The sequence below is a fragment of the Pan troglodytes genome, chromosome X (genome assembly GCF_028858775.2).
Source record: "Pan troglodytes isolate AG18354 chromosome X, NHGRI_mPanTro3-v2.0_pri, whole genome shotgun sequence".
NCBI classification, from domain to species: Eukaryota; Metazoa; Chordata; class Mammalia; order Primates; family Hominidae; genus Pan; species Pan troglodytes.
In genome coordinates this window covers 126,166,986-126,189,443 of record NC_072421.2, presented here as the reverse complement: position 1 = coordinate 126,189,443, position 22,458 = coordinate 126,166,986, and the positions used below count along the sequence as shown (strand labels likewise).

The window sequence follows — 22,458 nt, the reverse complement described above, 5'->3', positions numbered from 1 at the left end:
GAGTTGGAGCAGTCCCTTCACTTTACTTGGATGATGAGTTTTTGTTGTTGTTGTTGTTGTTGTTGAGACAGAGTCTCGCTCTGTCATCCAGGCTGGAGTGCAGTGGCGTGATCTCGGCTCATTGCAACCTCCGCCTCCCAGGTTCAAGCGATTCTTCTACCTCAGCCTCCCAAGTAGCTGGGACCACAGGCGCCCGCCACCACGCCCCGCTAATTTTTTGTATTTTTTTAGTAGAGATGGGGTTTCACCATTTTAGCCAGGATGGTCTTGATCTCCTGACCTCGTGATCCGCCCGCCTCGGCCTCCCAAAGTGCTGGGATTACAGACATGAGCCAACGTGCCCAGCCGGATGATGAGCTTTAAAAGCCTATTTTATGTCTGTGAGCTTCTGACTTGGTTTTCTTTATTTTAGCATAAGGTGGAATCTATCTTCTCCCCTAAGCTATATCATTAAGATATATCTCCCCTAAGGTGTACCCCTTTTTCCTTGAAGCGTGCCTTGCCTGATATTTTGGATATTGAGGGAACATAATTAAAGATCATATACTGCCCATTTAGAATCAGACAGGTGAATCTTCAAGGCTTGCTGCTTTAGGTAGCTTTTTCAGCAGTTCCTTCTAGAACTAGAGGAGGTCAATTCATATTTTTAGTTTATTCGTTTGTTCAGTAAATATTTATTAAGAAGTAGCTATGTTCCAGTTCCAGGCACTATGTTAGGTATAAGGGATACAGTAGTGAACAAGACTGGCAAAAACCTTTAGGAGGCCATATACTATTGGAAATTTTGGCTTCAGAGGTTTCTTATGTCTTCACCCCTTAGCCCAGCATCTGATGTTGTCACACCCTATGTTGGACAAAGAACCTGACCACTTTGCCCTGCCCTGTGACTTTCCTTCAGACTGACCCACTCAGCCTGTTTGGTCACTGGCTTGCCTCATCCTGGCATTTAAGCCTCCTGGGTCCCAGACATGGGCCTTGAGACATGGGCCACTTTGCTACTGCTGCTTTGCAGACCTGCAGGAGGCACTAGTACAAGAAAGTTATTTTGCATCAACCTTGGTTGTGCAGACTGCATTGCCAAATTTGGGAAAGAAAACAAAGAATTAGGAAATTGAAGAAAATACAGGCCGACGTGCTAGCTGTTGGCTCCATTGCCCTTGGTAAAATTTGAGACACTGGACAAGTGAATGCAGTCTATCCCTTGCAACTTCATTTGCACAATAAAGGAGTTGAACTAGATAAGTGGTTCTCATTATATTCAATTATGAAGAACCCTTATTATTATCAAAGAGTTTTACAGCTATGATAATGTATGCTTAATGTATCTGTGAGTTGAATACCTACTTAAAAATACTAAGACTATAAAATTAATATATTTAATAATTACATCATCTGCATGGTTTGAAAAGCATAATACTTCGTTCATTCATTCAGTTATTTATTTACCCATTTTTTACTAGCATCTAAGATGTGGCAGGAGCCTTGCTAAGTGGTAGGGATATAAAGATGAATGAGCCGGGCCGGGCGTGGTGGCTCACGCCTGTAATCCCAGCACTTTGGGAGGCCAAGGCGGGCGGATCACCTGAGGTCGGGAGTTCAAGACCAGCCTGACCAACATGGAGAAACCCCGTCTCTACTAAAACTACAAAATTAGCCGGGTGTGGTGGCACATGCCTGTAATCCCAACTACTCGGGAGGCTGAGGCAGGAGAATCGCTCGAATCCGGGGGGCAGAGATTGCAGTGAGCCGAGATTGCGCCATTGCACTCCAGCATGGGCAACAAGAGCAAAAGTCTGTCTCAAAAAAAAAAAAACAAAGATGAATGAGCCAATGTCTCTGTTTAAGACTCATGGTCTGCAGAGGAGACAAGAAAGTTATCAGATCATTGTAGGGTGATAGGTATTATGGCCGGGGAAGTGCAAGGTGCTCTGGCAGCTAAGAGGAGAAACACTTAATGCAGCCTGGGGTTATCGGAGAGGGCTTTCCGTTGGAGGTCATTTCTTAGCTAAGGCCCAAAGCATTAGGAAGGGTTAGCCAGGAAAGAGTGGGATAAAGGCATTTCAGGCTGAGGAGACAGCAAGTTATGTTATTTATCGTGACTACAAATGACCCTGGTGCATACAGATTCCTGTGACAGCAACCTACCTAAGGGTCTTTAACACATAATATGGGAAATGCTAGACTAAATATATATTAAGATTCCCCCTAATTCTTATAATTGATGATTAATCTATGGCCATTTGGAAAATGTAAAAAAAAATTCCAAAAAAGCCAAGGGAACACAACCAATAATTCCAGACAATGACATTTCCTTTGCTTGATTAAATTATGGGGACTTTGAGACCTCCATCTGCCTAGGTCCTCTCAAAAGTGTCCCCACTTATGTTGTTGTGGGTGTGGTGAAAAGTGAATGCTTATATACTGCTGGTGGGAATGCAAATTAGTATGGAAATATGTTAAGAAACTGAAAATAGAGGCCGGGTGCTGTAGCTCACACCTGTAATCCCAGCATTCTGGGAGGCCGAGGCGGGTGGATCACCTGAGGTCAGGAGTTCAAGACCAGCCTGGCCAACATGGCAAAACCCCGTCTCTACTAAAAATACAAAAATTAGCTGGGCGTGGTGGCGGGCACCTGTAATCCTGGCTACTTGGGAGGCTGATGCAGGAGAATCGCTTGAACCCAGGAGGTGGAGGTTGCAGTGAGTTGAGATCATGCCACTGCACTCCAGCCTGGGTGACAGAGTGAGACTCTGTCTCAAAAACAAAAAAAGACCACTAAAAATAGATCCATCATTTGATCTAGCAATCCCACTACTGGTTATCTACCCAAAGGAAAAGAAGTCATTATATCTAAAAGACACCTGCACGTGCATGTTTACTGCAGCACAATTGCAAAAATATGGAATCAACATAAATGCCTATCAGCTAATGAGTGGATAAAGAAAATGTGGCATATACATACCATGGACTACTACTCAGCCATAAAAAGAACAAAATAATGTTTTTTGCAGCAACTTGGATATAGTTGGAGGCCATTATTCTAAGTGAAGTAACTCAGGAATGAAAAATTAAATACCGTATGTTCTCACTTATATGTATTAGCTAAGCTATGGGTACACAAAGGTACACAGAGTGGTATAATGGACTATGGAGACTCAGAAGGAGGATGGTAGGAGGGGGAACAAGGGATAAAAACCTAAATAGTGGGTGCAATGTACACTACTCTAGTGACAGGTGCACCAAAATCTCAGACTTTACCGCTGTATAATTTATCCATGTAACCAAAAACCTCTTGTACCCCAAAAGCTATTGAAATAACAAAATTAAAACAGAACAAAAAATGTGTCCCCACTTCATGAGAATTTTCAAAGTTGCTCTAAAGTTGTCATTGTAGTATTTTTCCACTCATATCCACCTTTGCTACCACTACTCCAACCATGGAGTGAAGACTCTGAGAGATGACTCTGTGCTTTACGGCTGATAAAAGGCTGAAACCTTTGAGCAGGCCTGGCTGTATAATTTGTGGGACACATCGCAAAAATAAAATATGAGCCCATTTTTAAAAACTTATTATGAATTTCAAGGTGGAGATCACAGAATATTAAAGCATTCATTGTTCCTTGTAAATTCTGGATATTAGACCTTTGTCAGATGGGTAGCTTGCAAATATTTTCTCCCATTCTGTAGGTTGCCTGTTCATTCTGATGATAGTTTCTTTTGCTGTGCAGAAGCTCTTTAGTTTAATTGTATCCCATTTGTCAACTTTGGCTTTTGTTGCAATTGTTTTTGGCGTTTTTGTCATGAAGTCTTTGCCCATGCCTATGTTCTGAATGGTATTGCCTTGATTTTCTTCTAGGGTTTTTATGTAAATGTAAATTATTTCAACCATTGTAGAAGACTTTATGGTGATTCCTCAAGGATCTAGAACCAGAAATACCATTTAACCCAGCAATCCCATTACTGGGTATATAACCAAAGGAATATAAATCATTCTACTATAAAGACACATACACACTTATGTTTACCGCAGCACTGTTTACAACAGCAAAGACATAGAACAAACCCAAATGTCCATCAATGATAGACTGGATAAAGAAACTGTGGTACATATACACCATGGAATACTATGCATCCATAAGAAGGAATGAGATCATGTCCTTTGCAGGGGCGCAGATGAAGCTGGAAGCCATCATCCTCAGCAAACTTAACACAGGAACAGAAAACCAAACACCGCATGTTCTCACTCATAAGTGAGAGCTGAACAATGAGAACACATGGACACAGAGAAGGGAACATCACACACCAGGGCCTGTTGGGGGGTGGAGGGGTGAGGGGAGGGAACTTAGAGGATGGGTCAATAGGTGCGGCAAACCACCATGGCACTCGTATACCTATGTAACAAACCTGCACGTTCTGCACATGTATTTTATTTTATTTTTTAGAATAAATTTTAAAAAGAGAGAAAAAAACCATTCCTAGGGACCCTATTAAGGGTGGAACCCTGTGCAGCTGCACATGTTGCACACCCATGAAGCCAACCCTTCCTTTCAGAACACTTTACTGACAGTTTGGGGATCATGGAAGGGAAATACAACATTGAGGATATTTTGTCATCACCACTAGTAGTATATGTGGCTACTCTTAGAGCCCATAGGGACAAATCCATAATGAGGATTTCATAAAATGCATTTCTCTGCCTACCTCTTGGCTTGCTTCTGTGTGGCCTGGAGCTAGCTAACTGCTACTCTCTGCCCCACCCAACAAATTTTGTGAGTATATTTACACAATAGGTTCCAGATCAAGTTCCGGCTCCTTTCATGCCCTGAGAGAGGAAAAGTTTTTCCTTGCTCCTGTAAATTAAAAATAAACTCCTAAGCCTTCCTTCAGACTAAAAGAACCCCCTCTTGGCCAAGAGGATTACATAAAAACCTAAAAATCAAATTCCCAACCACGATGGGGTGGGAAGTTGGACATAACCCCTTCCTTTTGTGGTTTAGATACAACTGACCAGCATTAATGTTAACATAGAGACCATATGACTGACAGAACAGACTCTTTGTGGCCATAAGATCATAAATTATAAACAGGACTTAGAGTCATGCCAGGCAAAAGTTAAGTTACACACCCCTATAATTAAAGAATAAACTATGTCCTAACTGCCACAAGGTTTTTCTTTTTCTCTAGCAGCTAAACAAGCAATGGCCTCAAGATAAGCAATGTTAAACCAATTACAACTCATCCAGCTCACAGACACTGACTAACTGAACTCTTGTTCCACCAGCCATAACCACACACACAGCTTTAATTGGATTAATTGGACAACAGATTGATTTCAGTGACTTTATCTTGATAAGAAGACCACTGACCATGGACTGGTTCTGGCTGGTTTACAGAAGCTGTGCACTTGAGTGCCTTTGTATCCTGAAAAGACTTTTTGATGTATAGGGCCTAATTAGAATACATTTAAATGTTAAGTCTCCGCTCCAAGGTGAACATAGGTCATATGTTACATGCATGTTTGTTCAATATGCATGCGTCAGGACTACCTTCATGATTGTTTTGTTAGCTCCTCCAGTAATCTGTTGAATACATATACTTAGCCAACCTCTTCAGCATAAAGCTCCTACTCTAACCCCTCTTCCTTTGAAATGTCTGTCTTTGGTCTTTGCCAGAGGCACACTTCCCAGCCTGTGGGATGGCCACCTTGCAGGCTGTAATCCTTTACAAGAAATAAAATCTTCTTTTCTGAATTTATAAATTGCATTTTTTTAAGTTAACACTCCCAAATGAGGACCAATTCCCATGTTCTTATTTTTACACCCAGGCCCTGTCATTTTTAAGGATTATTGCTAATGAGAATGTCAACCCTTCTGAGACAACAATTTCCACACCCTCTACATTGTAGCCTTATTGAATTGTACTCTTTAGCCCTAAAGATAGTAACATCGGAAGGTGATTTATTCAGCAGTAGTGTATTTTTCAAAGTTTGAGTCATTTGGTTTCAAATTAAAAAGTACAATGTAAAGAACACTACCATGCTAGTCAAATTTAAACCATGTAAACCTATTGTGGTTTGCCTTTGTAAGAAAGTTATACAGCAGATGTAGATCATACCTTTGTATCTTTCTGTAGTTCTCTAGGTCTCAGCTAAAACTATCCGGTGAGAAATTGCTAAAATCTCCCACAACTCCAAGTGAATAAGCGACAGTCCCAGCACAGTGTAGTCTAAATTCATAGAAAGCCATCACTCCACCACTCCAAAGCAATAAAGTCTGCAGATAGAGCCCTGACTCAATCATATACAGCAATTTACATTACCAAAGAGAACAGTTATTTTTGAGACTAAAACATCTACATTCAGAGTACTATATAGTTTCCTCAAAGAATAATAGATTTTTTTAAATTTATGTAACAAGGGCCATTCAAGGCACTTTCTCCAAAACTGAAGAACAGGTTGCCCCAAAGGTGATTCAAGTTCTTACCACTTGAAAGAAAGAAAATGGCTTGCAGTATTTACATGACAGTTTTTCCCTCTTGTGTCCATCAAGGTTTCTAAAATCATAAAGCCAATTTACAGTCAGGATAAGGGGTATCTTATTTCAAGAAGAAAAAGAAATAAATGTTACTCATAATTCTGACATTACGAAAAACTTTTGGAGTGTGTTTATCTAACCTTGTGTCTTTTAAAAATTTATATTTTTAATTGCATATGAAAATCACAAATACATTATAGCCATGAATCTTTAATAAAGAATAGAAAAATAAAAGTCCCTTTTGACCCCAGCTGTCTCACTTCCACTCCTTTATCCTAGAGATAGAGATGGCCATTGAAAAGAGGATGGTTTGTATCCTCACTGATCTTATTTTATACATTTACCTGCATAGGTGAATATATGCACACATATAACTAGGAAAACACCTAGAATATGAATCCTAGGTCAGAGAATATATATGTGTGTGTGTGCATATATATATATATATCCAATGATCTCTGAACTTTTTATTATTTTTTTATTTTACTTTAAGTTTTGGGATACTTGTGCTAAACGTGCAGGTTTGTTACATAGGTATACATCTGCCATGGTGGTTTGCTGCACCCATCAACCCATCATCTAGGTTTTAAGCCCCTCATGCATTAGGTATTTGTCCTAATGCTCTCCCTCCCCTTTCCCCCCACCCCCCGACAGGCCCCAGTGTGTGATGTTCCCCTCCCTGTGTCCATGTGTTCTCATTGCTCAACTCCCACTTAGGAGTGAGAACATGCGGTATTTAGTATTCTGATCCTGTGTTAGTTTGCTGATGGTGTCCTGCTCCCCAAAGGATACCCTGCTTCTGCTGGCTCAATGTCTCAGAACTTTGGTTTCATTGGTTTCGGACACCACTTTGTGGTCCACTATCCTGCGGGTGGTGGTCTTTTGGATGGTTTGCATGAAGTTGCTGCTGTACAGGGCGTCACCAAGGTTGAAGTCCTTCCTTCTTCCCCCAGGTAGTGGTAGGTGGTGATCTCAGCCTCCAGCTTGACCTTGATGTTCAGCAGGGCCTCGTACTCCTGGGCCTGGTGCTGCCCCTCTGCCCGTGTCTGTGCTAGCTCAGACTCCAGGTGCAGCAGGACCCCACTGAGTTGCTTCATCTGCATGGTGTAGTGGGCCTCCACTTCCCTCAGGCTGTTCTCCAAGCTGGCCTTCAGATTTCTCATCGAGTCCAGGTTAATCTCCAAGGACTGGACTGTATGTCTCAGCTCTGTGAGTATCATCTCAGCAACTCCGATCTCAGCAGCCTGCTTGGTGACCACTGTGATGCTCTCCTCAATCTGCTGGGACCAGTACATGTCCAGCTCTTCTGGGTTCTTCTGAGCCAGCTTGTCGTATTGGGCCCAGGTGTCTGTCTGATCTTGCAGAGGTCCTGAGATTTGGGGGCATTTAACTCCGTGGTCAACCCAGAACTGGTAATCTGGGCTTTTAGGCCTTTTACTTCCTCTTCATGGTTCTTCGTGAAGAGCAGCTCCTCCTTGAGAGCCTCGATCTCTGTCTCCAGCTGCAGCCAAGTGACACTGGTATCATCAGTGAGCTTGCGGAGCCCATGGATGTCGCTCTCCACAGACTGGTGCATGGCTAGCTCTATGTCATACTTGACTCTAAAGTCATCAACAGCAAGATGGGCATTGTCAATCTGCAGAATGATGTGGGTATTGTCCACAGAATTTGCAAAGATCTGGGCTTTCAGGTCCTCCAGGGTCTTGAAGTAATGTCCCCAGTCTGTGACCTAGGATCCCTTCTCCAGGTGATCCCGGATTTTGCTCTCCTGCTTCTGATTCTCTGACTCCAGGCCCCTCACTCTGTCCAGGTAGGAGGCCAGGTGGTTGTTCAGGTCTTGCATGGTCTCCTTCTCGTTGTGGATGCCCCCCATTCCTACCAGACCCTTAGCCATCCCCGTGGCCAGGCAACTAGACTGCAAGCCGCCCCGGAAGCTGGTGGAGTGGGACACGGAGATCTGGGAACCCGAGGCCCCAGCACCTGCATAGACACTGGCTGTGCTGCTGACTGGCAGGGCGCCGCAGCTGGGCAGCTGGACTGAGCCCAGGGACAGGTAAATGATGGAGTAGGTGGTGGAGTGAGTGGTGAAGCTCACCCTGTCCGGGGAGGAGAGTGAGAGGAGAGGACTCAGGTTTTGCTGACCCAGAGGATATATTTTTAATGGTTATAAACACTGCCAAATTTTCTTCAAAAACACCATGACCAGTTTGTTCAATGTTGTTTAGAAGTGCCCATTGCTCTGCATCATTACCGGTATTGGACATTATTATTTTACATTTTCCAATCTGTTTTCTACTCTCCCCATTAATACTATAATAGGTTTTGTATAACATAACTAGTTTTGATGTCTGGTAGAGCATGTCTTCCTTTTGTATGCTTTCTCACTTGCAGGATGAGACTAATAGCGGTATCTTCACAGGGCTGTTATAAAATTTAGAAAGGTAAACAGGAGTCAGATCATGTGCTGTCTGACAGGGTTTGGTAAGGAGTTCGGATTTTATTCTGAGTGAGACAGGAATTCAAGGAAGGGTTTTAAACATGAGAATGGTGTGATTTGCTATATGATTTAAAAGATGGCTCTGACTAGGAATTTTGGTGCTGATAAAGTTCAAAAGAGGCCCCACGTACTGGTTTGATGCCCCTCCTCTCAGAGTCTTTATACAGTGAAATCTCTGCTGGGGTTATCACGAAGAGAAATGGTAGGGAGTAAAGTTGGGTGATTTAACAAATAAAAATACAGGATGCCCAGTTAAATTTCAATTTCATATAAATAGTGATTTTTTAAGTATAAATTCTCCCAAATAATACATGTGGCACACTTTAACTAAAAAACAATTGTTCACCAGAAATTCAAATTTGACTGGGCACTCTGTGTTTTACCTGGCAAGTGGTTATTACATATACTATCATGGTTCCTTTTTTCTTCTTCATTTTAAACACAGATTCCATCATCTCTTTCTATTCGGAATTATTATGGGCTTTTCTCTCTTTCTCAGCGTACTCCTTGAAGGCAAGGCTCATATCTAATTCATTCACTGCTTTGCTGAACACAATGCCTGCATGTAGTAGTTACTCAGTAAATATTTGTTGAGTAAAAATTAAGATCTTTATCAATAAGAGGCAAGGATGACTTCAATAGCCAGTGTTTCAGTTTCCCTTCTGTATTTCAGTGTCAGAGTAATCTGCAGAGAATCTACTGAGAGATGATTTTAATTAGGGCATTTGGCAATCTATAGAACTTGGGATATTAAGAGGAACTGGTCCCCATTGATTAAACTTCCAGCAGGAGGATGACACCTATTAGCTTAAGAGCCCTATTAGTGAGGCTTCTCAGGCTGTGTGGGCTATTCCCTTCTCTACAGCAGCACCATTTACTCCCTGGTTGCCTCATTCTACTCTGCTTTTGTTTCCAGAGGGAGACAAAATCAAGTCTTTTGAGTATTGGACATCCAGCCTCTCAGTTCTTCACAGTTATTTGTCCAAACAGTTTCACCCAGAAGGGTAAAAGGAAACTTGCTGGAATCCGATTTTGTGGGTGTGTGTGTGAGGTGTTAAATTATTTTCCAGTAGATTTTTTTCTTTTTTTTTTTTAAATAATCTCTGGGTCTTTGCCCTATTTTTTTTAAAAAATCTTTTATTTTTACTTGACATGTAATAATTGTACATATTTATGGGATACAGAGTAATGTTTCCACTTGTGCACCCAATGTATCATTCATGGCAACATAGATTAACCTGGAGGACATTATGTAAAGTGAAATAACTCAAGTACAGAAAGATAAACAGCACATGTTCTCGCTCATCTGTGGGAGCTAAGAAACAATTTTGAGCTCATGGAAATAGAAAGTAGAATTGTGAATATTAGAGAATGGGAATGGTAGAGAGGAGACGAGGATGAGGAGAGGTTGCTTATCAATGGTTTTATTGTTCAAGTGGAGTAAAAAAAGTCGATTCTAATAACAGTGGCTGAACTATATTGGGAGGGAGCAAAATGAAAGTGATTTTTTTTCCCCAGGAAAAGCAGTTAATGCTAAATTTCTTGCCTTTAAACCTGATGTCAGGGAGGAATGTGGCTGGAATATGGGGTTTTTATCTGCCATTCTCATGCATCGTAACATGTATGTCACATGACGCCTGAGGGGGGTAATGTTGACGGGGAAAGAAAGTCAAAGGTTCAGGTCAAGTAAGAAGGGGTAAGGATTTATGGGTCAATTGTGTGTGTGTGTGTGTGTTTGTGTGTGTATGTGCATGTGTGTGCATGTGTGTGTGTGTGTGTGTACCAGCATCAGCACTAGCCAGAGTTTCATCTTCATATCCTTAGTTCCTCCAAGAATTTTGGAACGTGCCCTTTAAAATTGGCTGTCTCTCTTTGGGATGAGCAGCTTGTACTTAATTTGAGACTGCCAGTAGCTAAATGTATCATCAAAACTGGGGTGCCTGATGTTTGAGCTGATGTCTTGACACGCACGTGCAGAAGGCATTCTATCTTTATTTTATGGAAATCACCAATCACTCTGGTTATTTTGGTCCTTATGTATTTTTAGATTTCTACATTGGTATCACCTTGGTCTTCCTGGTTTAGTTTTCCTCTATTTTTATCTCTTGGATTGTTGGTAGCACCTTAAAAGAGAGGATGATCCTTATTTGAAGTAGTACTGACTAAATACTGTGGAGTTTACTTTCAGTTTGGGTCCTGAATTTTCACAGCTAGTGATGCAGATAGAGACTTCTCTTTATGGTTTGTGGGTAACTGCTAAAAGACCCTGAATTGCCCACTTAGACCACCCCCGCTCTCTAATATGAGCTTTGACATTTCACCTGAATCAATAAATTTCAAATAACACTGTAACTAGGCAAGGTGCTATCCCAAGTGTGAATCTCAGGTGTGATTGTTCTGGATTCTATGGATTAGGTGTCCCCTTCTGGATCGCCTGTAAAAAGGGAGCAAATAGAGAAGAATAAAGTAAATCTTTCAGGAATACTAGGAGAAATTTACCGCTGCACCATCACAGCAAGAAAATCTTATATACCTCCCCAAGTAAACAATAAATCAATCAGATAAAACTCAGTAAGGATACAGAAGATTTGAATAACAAAATTAATAAGCTTAATTTAGTGGACATATATAATTAGAATACTGTTCCCAACTAACAGAGAATAGAGATTCTTTTCAAGCATACAGCAAATGGATCATGTCTTATTCCATAAAACAAATTTTAACAAATATCTAAGAGTCAGTATCATACAGATTATATTCTCTAACCAAAATACATTTAGATAAGAAATAAGTAAAAAAAATGTAAATTCCCTTATATTTTGAAATTTAAAGCACATTGCTATTTAACTCATGAGTCAAAGAAGAAATTATACAAATTAAAGTGCATCTAGCACTTAATGAAAAATTAGTGCATGTCTATGTATAGTGGGGGATTATAGATAAAGTGATAAAAATAAGTATATAGTAAAAATGCTTATAATACAAATTCTTAAAAGGCTGAAAACTAATAAGTTAAATATCCAAATTAATAATTTTTTAAAAACATTATAACAAAAGCAAATATAGGATATGTAGAGAACAAATAAATGTACGAGTGAAAATTTAAAAGTTCAGGAGTTATATAAAGCAGTAGTTTTCAATACTTATTCAATGTTATGATTACCTGGAAATTTTTAAAAAATACAAATATTTAGGCCTCATCCCAGGCCATTACATCAGAACTTCTATGTATATGCCTTAACACATGGCTATTTTTTTTTTTTTACTTTAAGCTCTAGGTTACATGTGTACAACGTGCAGGTTTGTTACATATGCATACATGTGCCATGTTGGTGTGCTGCACCCATTAACTCGTCATTTATATTAGGTATATCTCCTAATGCTATCCCTCCCCCCTTTCCCCACCCCATGACAGGCCCCGGTGTGCGATGTTCCCTATCCTGTGTCCAAGTGTTCTCATTGTCCAATTCCCACCTATGAGTGAGAACATGCAGTGTTTGGTTTTCTGTCCTTGCAATAGTTTGCTGAGAATGATGGTTTCCAGCTTCATCCATGTCCCTACAAAGGACATGAACTCATCATTTTTTATGGCTTCATAGTATTCCATGGTGTATATGTGCCACATTTTCTTGACATTTGGGTTGGTTCCAAGTCTTTGCTATTGTGAATAGTGCCACAATAAATATACGTGTGCTTGTGTCTTTATAGCAGCATGATTTATAATCCTTTGGGTATATACCCAGTAATTTAAAAAGCTTCCTAAGTTGATTCTAGTGTATAGGAATGGTTGAGAACAACTGAATAAAGAGAATAAACTGAGACTATGGTATTTTTAAAAGGACTAACGTGGTAATTTCAAAAGGACTAAAAATATTGACAGATTTTTGCCAATATTGATTAAAAACAAAGACAGAAGGTACAGAATGCAGTAAAAATACAGAAAAACTAGAGAAAACCACAGATTCAGTATATATTGAAATGAAATTGAATAATATTGTGAATGACCTCATGACAATGAATTTGAAATGTGGATGAAAAGCAGAATTTTCTATAAAAATAAAACTTATCAAAAAGGCTCAGGTAGTAATAGAAAGTCTGAATTATTAAAGTCTTCCTCAAAAGAAAACACACATACCCACATAACTTAAAATTGTAAACTATGAAATATCTAAGCACCATATAATTGCAATCTCTCACAGAAAATAGAAAAATAAGGAATACCCCGAACTCATTTATGAGGCTATTCATAACCTCATCAGGAAAAGAGATAAGGATAATATAAGGAAGAGGCACTACAGATTGTATCACTCATTAACATAGATATAAAAATAAAAAACAGAACATCAGTAAACTTAATTAAGCAATGTATAAAAAGAATAATACATCATAAGAACCTTAAGTTTTTTTCTAGGAATTCAATGATAGTTTTTTTAATGCAATTTACCGCTATCAGTTTTAAGAATTAAAGCCACATGATCAAAAAATTAGACTAAATTTAATTTCCATTTATAATAAAAGCTCAATATAAATAACTCTTAGCAAACCAGGAATATAAAGATACTTTCTCCACCTGATAATGAGTATCTGCAAAATACCTTTAGCAAAACTTGTAATTAATCATGAACCATTAGAAGCATTTTTTTTTCTTTTTTTTTGAGACAGAGTCTCTCTCTGTCACCCAGGCTGGAGTGCATTGGTGCTATCTCGGCTCACTGCAAGCTCCGCCTCCGGGGTTCACGCCATTCTCCTGCCTCAGCCTCCCGAGTAGCTGGGACTACAGGCGCCAGCCACCACGCCTGGCTAATTTTTTCTATTTTTAATAGAGAGGGGGTTTCACCGTGTTAGCCAGGATGGTCTCGATCTCCTGACCTCGTGATCCACCCGCCTCGGTCTCCCAAAGTCCTGGGATTACAGGCGTGAGCCACCGCGCCCGGCCTAGAAGCATTCTTTTAAAATCAGAATAAAAGATAAATGATGCCCATGATCACCACTTTTAATCAATTATACAGGTGATCCTACCCAGTGCAATAAAGCATATAAATAAATTTTTATGGATTAGAAAGATTAAAAGAAGAATGTCATTATTGGCAGGTAAAATGATTATCTATTTAATTCTTTGAAAAAGAAGAATATATTTATCAGAATTAACAAGAAGTTAGCCAGGTTGTTGAACACGAGATCAATGTACAAAAATCGAGACACCTGCACTTCCAGACACCAACAACAAACAATTAGGAAATGTGATTAATTAAAATAAATCTACAATTTAAAATGGTGACTTTTATTTAAAATTTTGTATTGAATCTAATTAAAAATGTGTAATATATTTACAACAAATTTAGGATTTGCTTTAGTCATTAAATTGAGCGATTTATCTTCTTGTTGATGGAAAGGAAATCTCAGTTTTGTACACATTTCACTTCTTTCCAAAGTGATCAATCCCAATAAAAACCCAGGAAAAAAATCACAAGATGTTTTTATGGAACCTAAAATGCTGAGTATACATTTATATGGAATAATATATTATGGGAAATGATATGGAAAAAGTTATATGAATATTCAAGACACATTTGAACAAGAAGGAAAAGAAAGTGGAGATTATACTCCTACCCAGGCATCAAGATTTGTATTATAAAAAGTGTATTAATTAGACCTTTTGGTAGCAGTACAGGGTAATCACATAGACCAATAGAACAGAACTGAGGATCCAAAAATATACCCGGATTCATATGATCTTGATCTATGGCAAAGCTGCATTATACTCACATTGGTGAGTAAAAGTGGGAGGGTACTCACATAATGGTGCTAGAACATTTGAATCTTTACATGGAAAAAAATAAATTATATCCTTTACATAATTCACACACAAAAAAACCTAGTTATATTAAAGACTTAAATGGGTAAAGAAAACTTTAAAACTCCCAGAAGAATATATAGATTTTGTTTACTTTGGCATAGGGAAGGATTTTTTTAAACATGACACAAAAAACACAAATCATAAAGAAGATTGATACATTTGGTGACATTAAAATAAGAACTTTGGATCACTGGATTAATGTAAGCTAGCTGAGTAGGAGTTTCCAGTGCTAATTTCTTCATAATAACATCAATTAGAACAACCAACCACATAGGAAAATCTTCACAAGCACTAAAGAATCCAGATGAAATATTACAAGCACCTGGATAAAGCATAGAAATAAGAAAAAATGCATTAAAAATAATTGGGAGAACATTTTTACATTAACCACATCATCCTCTTCCCAAGCCTGGGCAACGCAGAGAGAGATACCCTTTTTGTGGGTGAAACAGAGCACAGTGAGTACCGAACTTCTCCAAAGATCCCAGCACCAGGCCCATTTAAGTGAACCCCACTGCCAGGCCCCCCTGCTGCAGACCCAGCCTGCAGGGCTACCTCAGCACCAGGCTGGACTTGGAAAAGGAAGAAAGAAACAAATGTACTACAAAATAGAAAACAATTAGCAAAATAACAGTAATAAGTCCTTTCCTATTAATAATTAAATGTAAACAGATTAAATTCTTCAATCACAAAACATAAAGTGTTTGAATAGTTAAATAAACATGATGCAAGTATATATAACCTAAGAGAGACTCACTTTAAAGACATAGGCTGAACGAAAAAGGTATTCCATGCAAATGGTAACCAAGTAAGAAATACACTTTAAGTTAAAATCTGTCATAAGAGTAAAAGAAGGTCATTATATAATGATAAAGGGTTCAATTCATCAACAAGATATAACATTTGTAAATATATATACACCCAATATTAGAGCACCTAAATATATAAAGCAAATATTAACACATGTAAGGGAGAAATAGACATCAATACAATAATGGTAGGAAACTTCAATACTACACTTTCAAAAATGGATAGAACATCAAGACAGAAAATCAGTATGGAAACAATGTACTTGAACAGCATTATAGACCAAATAGACCTAACACACATATATAGAGCATTCAATTTAACACAGCAAAACACACATTCTTTTCAAGCACATACAGGACACTATCCAGGATAGATCATGTTTCAGGCCACAAAACAAGTCTTTACAAATTTATGAAGATTGAAATCATACCAAGTATCTTTTCAGACCACAATGGTGTGAAATTAGAAATCAATAGCAGAAGGAAATTGGAAAATTCACAAATAAGTGAAAAGTAAACAACACACTCTTGAACAACCTATGGGTCAAAGAAGAAATCAAAAGAGAAATTTAAAAATACTTTGAGAGAAACAAAACAGAAACACAGCATACCATAATTTATGGGACGCAGCAAAAACAGTTCTAAGAGATAAGTCCATAGTGATAAATGGTTCTATTAAGAGAAAAAAGAGAAAGGTTTCAAACAAACAATCTAATTTTACACATTAAGGAACCATACAAAAGCAAATTAAGCCCAAAGTAAGCAGAGGAAAGGGATAAAGATCAGAGCAGAAATAAATGAAAGAGAAAAATAAACAATAGAAAAATATCAATAAGATTGAGTTGGCTTTTTTGAGAACACAAGCAAAATGGCCAAACCTTTAGCTAGACAAACTAAGAAAAAAAGAAAAGACTCAAATAAATAAAATCATAAAAGAAAGAGAAGACATTACAATTGATACTGCAGAATAATACACACACACACACACACACAATGGAGTATTTTTCAGTCTTACAAAATAAAAATAAAATTCTGTGTTTTAAAACAACATGGATGAACCTGGAGGATGTTATGCTAAGTGAAATAAGCCAGACACAAAAAGACAAATACTGCATGATCTCACTTATATGTGAAATCTTAAAAAGTTCAACTAATAGAAGCAGAGAGTAGAATGGTGGTGACTAAAGATTAGCAGGTGGGAGAAATGGGGAGGTGTTAGTCAAAGGGTACAAAGTTTCAGTTTTGCAGGATGAATAAGTACTGGGGACTTGATAAATATTGATGTAACTGTAGTTAACAATACTGTATTGTATATTTGAAATCTGTTAAGAGAGTAGATCTTTTTTAAAAAAACGTTTTATTGACACATAATGAGTACACATTTATGGGGTACATGTGATATTTTGGTACATACATATAATGTGTAATGATCTAATTAGAGTATTTAAAATATCCATTGCCTTGAACATTTATAATTTCTTTGTGTTGGGAATATTTCAAATCTTCTCTTCTAGCTACTTTGAAATATACAATAAATTGTTAACTATAGTCAGCCTACTGTTCTATGAAAACAGTATGGAGGTTTCTCAAAAAAACGAAACATAGAACTACCATATGATCCAGCAATCACACTACTGGGCATTTATCCAAAGGAAAGGAAATTGTTATATCAAAGGGAAACCTGCACCCCTATGTTTATTGCAGCTCTATTCACAATAGCCAAGCTAGGGAATCAACCCAAGTGCCCATCAACGGATGAATGGACAAAGAAAATGTGGTATATATACACAATGGAATACCATTTAGTCATACAAAATAATGAAATCCTGTCATTTTCAGCAACATGGATGGAACTGGAAGTCATTATATTAAATGAAGTAAGCCAGGCACAGAAAGATGAATACAACATGTTCTCATGTTCTCACTTACGTGTAGGAGTTATAAAATTTGATCTCATGGAGGTAGACAGTAGAATGGTAGTTAGCTGAGGCTGGGGAGGGTTGGGGGAATGAAGAGAGATGGTTAATGGGTACAAACATACAGTTAGATAGAAGAAATAAGTTCTAGTGTCCTCAAGTGCTTTTAGATAGTTATTTTATTTTTTCCCCAGAGTTTATAATTGCTAGCTATGGGAGGTTTGGTTCAATGTGACTTACTTTGCCATTACTGGAAGTAAAACAGGTACTATGTCTTTAATTATGAAAAGAATGAGCCACTGACTTTCTTGCCTGAAGAAGTTGAATGCAATTTAATTGTGAAAGTGAGGGCTGTCTACTTCAGTCAACATAGATAATACAAATAGGGATGAATTCTTTAGTTACCATAGGCAAAACATGTTTCATATGTAGATCTATACATTTAGAAAAGTGAAACATTAAATAAATCATGTTCTTACCAGAATGCCTTGATTCGAAATATGTGAGCTCTTATAACAAATTATTGGAATTGACTTTCCTCCACAGCATACAGTGTCTTAAACCATAGCATGTTCCCTTCAGCTACAGTCTCAGCTGAAATAACTTTGCATGTGTGTGTATACACACATATGTATGTGTGAGGTATGCACATATAATACATAGAGATACATTTTCAAAGGAAAAGGTAATCTTATAACATCTCTTTGCAACATGCCTTTTTTATATAACGCATATTTTCCAAGGAATAGAACACATTTCTAACATGTAATTTTTTTATTATACTTTAAGTTCTGGGATACATGTGCAGAACGTGCAGGTTTGTTATATAATTATACACGTGCCATGGTGGTTTGCTGCACCCATCAACCTGTCATCTACATTAGGTATTTCTCCTAATGCTATCCCTCCCCTAGCCTCCCACCCCCCAAAAGGCCCCATTGTGTGATGTTCCCCTCCCTGTGTCCATGTGTTCTCATTGTTCGACTCCCACTTATGAGTGAGAACATGTGGTGTTTGGTTTTCTGTTCCTGTGTCAGTTTGCTGAGAATGATGATTTCCAGCTTCATCCTTGACCCTGCAAAGGACATGAACTCATTCTTTTTTATGGCTGCATAGTATTCCACGGTGTATATGTGCCACATTTTCTTTATCCAGTCTATCATTGATGGGCGTTTAGGTTGGTTCCAAGTCTTTGCTATTGTGAATAGGGCTGCAATAAACATACATGTGCAGGTGTCTTTATAGCAGAATGATTTATAATCCTGTGGGTATATACCCAGTAATGGGATTGCTGGGTCAAATGGTATTTCTTGTTCTAGATCCTTGAGGAATCGCCACACTGTCTTCCACAATGGCTAAACTAATTTACACTCCCACCAAGAGTGTAAATGTGTTCCTATTTCTTCACACATTCTTCAGCATCTGTTCTTTCCTGACTTTTTAATGATCGCCATTCTAACTGGCGTGAGATGGTATCTCACTGTGGTTTTGATTTGCGTTTCTCTAATGACCAGTGATGATTAGCTTTTTTTCAAACATTTGTTGGCCACATAAATGTCTTCTTTTGAGAAGTTCATAACCTTTGCCCACTTTTTGATGGGGATGTTTGATTTTTTCTTGTAAATTTGTTTAAGTTCCTTGTAGATTCTTGATATTAGCCCTTTGTCAGATGGATAGATTGCAGAGTAGATCTTAAATGTTCTCACCACTTGCAAAAAAAAGTGTTACTTTGTGAGGTGATAGATATGTTAATTAGCTTGTTTGTGGTAATTATTTCACAATGTATATGCATATTAAAACATTTTATGAAGTATGTTGTATACTTACTTTAAACATATACAGTTTTTGTTTGTCAATTATACGTCAATAAAACTGGGGAAAAATCACTGTTGATCATCAAAAGACATCTTCATGAAAATAAAATGATAAGCCATAAACCGGAGAATATATTTGCAACACACTACACTGACAAAATATGAGAAGCCAGAAATATAAATAATTGTCCCAAATTAAGAAAGAAAAGGACAAACATTTCAATAGAAAAATGGGCTAAAGAGTTAGGGAGACACATCACAGGATAGGAAAAACAAAAGTCAAATAAAGATATGAAGAAACCACAATAAGATACCAGTTCACAATGAGATACAACCCTCTGAAATGGCTAAAATGAAAAAGTCCGACACCATAAAATGTTGGCAAGACTTTGGAGCTACTGTAACTCATACATTGCTGGTAAGAGTGTGAAGTATAAAATGACTTTAGAAACTTTTTTGGCAGATTTTACTCCCTCACCCAGCAGTTAAACTACTAGGTACTTATGCAAGAGAAATAAAAACATTTGTCCACACCAAGCTCTGTATAAGAATGGTCCCAGCAGTTGTCTTAGCCCTTTTGGGCTGCTATAAAAAATTACCACAGACTGGTTGGCTTAAACATAAAATATTAATTTCTCATAACTCTGGAGTCTGGAAATCAGAGATCACAGTGCCAGCATGATCAGATTCTGATGAGGACTCTTCTCTGTTGCACACTTCTGACTTCTTACTGTATCCTCACATAGCCAAAAGAAAGCTAAACAGCTTCCTTGGGCATGTTTTTATGAGGACACTAATGCCAATCATGAAGGCTCCACCCTCATGACCCAATTACCTCCTCCAAATCTCACCTCCTAATATTACCACATGGAGGGTTAAAATTCCAACATATGAATTTTGAGGGGACACAAGTATTCAGTCCATAACAGCAGATTAATTAATAAAAACATCAAACTAGAAATAGTCCAGATATCCATTAATAGGAGAATAGACAAACTGTCTTCATACAATGGAATACTACTCATCACTAAAAAGTAAAGTATCAATGATATATACAAGACACAGATAAATCTCAAAAATATAGTGAGTAAAAAAATGGCAGACATGAGACCGTATATACTGTACGATATGAGAGCATATATACTGTATGATTTTATTCACACTAAGTTCTACAATAGGCGAAACTAATCTATTGTAACTAATCTATTGTAATAGATCAGTGGTTACTTCTGACCCTGGGTGCAGGGACTGGGGAGAGGATTCAAAAGGGACAAAAGGAAATTTTCAGAGGCAATAGACTGTTTTATATCTGGATAGGGATCTGGGTCACACAGCTGTAAGCATTTGTCAAAAATGAAAGTACTTTACACTTAAGGGTCTGTGCATTTTACTGCATGTAAATTATTCCCCAATTTTAAAGTCTTATAAATGCTGAAAGTGATTATGTTGCAGAAATAAAAAAAAATCAAAAAGTTACTTGAGGCTTAGGATAAAAATTTCAGTGAAAGCATCATGCACAGATTTTTAAAAAACTGGATCTTAAACAACTTAGAAGAAAATATAATGTGACTCAAAAAATGGCTCGGTTTTGGTAAAAAAAAAAATATGCCAATGACGTGAAGAGTTGAAATAAAATTATTTCATGGAAAAAATGAATAAAAGCTCAGTCTCATTAGTCATCAGAAAAATAAAAACTATGTCCTCAATTAGACATCATTTTAAATCTACAGATTGGCAAACATATTTAAGTCTGATAATGTCACTGTTGGTGAAGTTGTATAGCTATGAGTATCTTTTATATACTCACAAATATAGAAGTGTATATTGATATGGTTTTATTTGATAATAATTTGGTATTCATTAGTGATGTTGAAGATATGTGTACCCTGTCATCCAATAATTCTACCATATATATTCTAGAAATACTGCCACATATATTCTAGAAATACATGTTTAGTAGTTTTTCACCTCTCCCAGAATAAAAGCCCAAATTCTAACAATTACCTAAAAGGTTCTACAGAATCTATTCTGCCCACCTTCTCATTACCTGTCTGACTTCATGTCCTTTAACTCTCTTCTTTGCTTACTCGGCTCCAACCCCAGGACCTTCCCTGCTGTTTTCTTAACACTCCAGAAATGCTTCTATCTTAGGACTTGTGCATTTGTTGCTAATCTCTGAAACACTCTTCACCAAGAGGAGAATGACTTGCTCCCTCATCTACTTCAGGATTTTACTCAAATATCACTTTCTCAGTAAGCCTTACCCTGACCACTCTCTTTTAAAATTATACCCTGCCAATACTGCCTAACCCCTTTTCCCGCTCTAAATTTATCCATAGCACTTAGCACCATCTAATATGCTGTTTTCCCCCACTGCAATATAAACTCCTTGAAGCCAGACTTTTTTGTCTGCTGCTTTACTACTGAAATCCATGGGCCCAGACTAGTTTCTGGTCCATTGTAAGAGCTCAATGACTCTCTACTGAATGAATGCTTGTATAACGGTATTGCTTTTTTAATAGTCTTTATTTTTAGAGCAGTTTTAGGTTCACAGAAAAACTGAACAGAAAGTACAGAGTTCCCATACACTCTGTCTCCACACATGCATAGCCTCTCCCACCACTAACGTCCCTCACCAGAGTGGTACACTTGTTACCATCGACAAGCCTGCATTGACACATCATTATCACCCAAAGTCCATAGTTTACATTAGGATTTGCCCTTGATATTGTACATTCTATGGGTTTCAATACTGTATAATGACATGTATCCTTCATTGTAGTATTATACAGAATTGTTTCACTGCCTTATAATTCCTCAATGCTCTATTTATCCTTCCCTCCTCCAACAACATTGTTTTATTAGCAAACCTCTGGGAACAACCCAAATATCCATTGACAGGAGAATGGTAAGTAAAACATGGTGTATTCACACAGTAAAATACTATACAGTTGTAAAAAAAAAAAAAAGGATCAACTATGACAATACATATCAGCATGAATGAATCTTACAAGTATAAGTAAAAAAAGTCA

General features: G+C 37.8%; 1 pseudogene; it reads right to left on the bottom strand.

Moving 5' to 3' along the window:
- Positions 1-7,340: 7,340 nt before the first annotated feature.
- The window catches only part of LOC473773 (keratin, type I cytoskeletal 18-like), a 94,868-nt pseudogene continuing 79,750 nt past the window's right edge, over positions 7,341-22,458 (bottom strand).